Raw genomic sequence first — 1,122 nt, 5'->3', positions numbered from 1 at the left:
TCTGTCTGTCTGGTGAGCGCTTGCGCCCTATAGCAATAACCTCACCAAAAAAGAAAAAAAAGATTCTAGCTCTTTTGTCCTTTGTATTTAAGTAGTACAGGGTAATTTATTAAGGAAAAAAATTGAAAAATGATAACATTGATGGAAAGGTATCTGATTTTTAATCTACTTGTCTCTAATTTTAGTTCTAAAAAGCAATACAGAAGCAGACAAGTATGCCAGCCCTTCTGTGTTGTGCCTGTCACCAGGGTAGTGTGACAATCCGTGATGTGTTTCTGTGCTGAGCTGTGCTGTCTCTTTCACTCTGAGGCACAACCTTGTGAACACTCGGCATGCATCCACTTTGCCTCTTTTAATTTCCTCGGATTGTTGGATAACCCCAGGATTAAGGTGAGTAGCACGTGAGGCTGCAGTGAACAGAAGATGTTAATGGGTTACAAGCCTGGGCGTGAGGTGCAAACAAAGGCAGGCTCTCAGAAAGAGAAATCATGCAAGTCTCCAGGCCTTTTTCTCCAGCAGAGATGTAACCTGGACTTAGACTGGTGGAGACAAGGATATCCAATGTGGCTTAGTGTTGGGTGACAGCAGAGAGAAAGCCAGGCTGGGAAGTAGTACACGCGTCAGGTGTTTGCTCCATCCCCTCTTGGGATATGGTAAGCCAGCATTTCTCAGGAAAACCATGGGCCCACAAATGCAGAAAGTGTAAAGCATCGAGTTAGCCGGGGTTGGGGATCAAGCTGATGTGACTGGTCCACGTTTAAATCACATACCTTGTTTCCTAGCCCATTCAAATGGTCATAATTCTAAGAAAAAAAGAAAAGTGGAGGACGGAGAATGAAGCTCTGTGGATTAAAGAGCAGGAAGTGCTGATTTTGTACATTAAAGTGTAATTTGTTTTACATCTACAAAGGCAGCAGCCTTAGTGTCTCTGAAGAAGTATGGCATGGGGACTTGTGGATCCAGAGGATTTTATGGCACGTTTGGTAAGTTTTTGTAGTATTCTTTTTCACACTGCTGCTCTTAATAGTTACGATTCTATTTTTATTCCAAAACTCCTTGGCAGACCTATGTGTATTTAGTTTTGGTGTCATGCTGGTGTGCACCATTTCTTGCCTAACCTCT

The 1,122-nt window shown here is 42.8% G+C and overlaps 1 long non-coding RNA gene across 2 annotated transcripts in view; it reads left to right on the top strand.

The window, feature by feature from the left end:
* The first annotated feature begins 333 nt into the window (after window positions 1–333).
* Window positions 334–1,122, top strand: part of LOC102491849 (uncharacterized) — a 38,736-nt gene continuing 37,947 nt past the window's right edge. For both annotated transcript variants that reach the window (XR_001370433.2, XR_001370434.1), the window contains exons 1-2: window positions 334–390; window positions 783–983. This is a non-coding gene — a long non-coding RNA (uncharacterized LOC102491849). The remainder of the gene's footprint in view (window positions 391–782; window positions 984–1,122) is intronic.

Source organism: Tupaia chinensis, unplaced genomic scaffold, assembly GCF_000334495.1.
Source record: "Tupaia chinensis unplaced genomic scaffold, TupChi_1.0 Scaffold000269_1, whole genome shotgun sequence".
NCBI classification, from domain to species: domain Eukaryota; kingdom Metazoa; phylum Chordata; class Mammalia; order Scandentia; family Tupaiidae; genus Tupaia; species Tupaia belangeri.
This window is presented reverse-complemented; position numbering and strand designations above follow the sequence as displayed.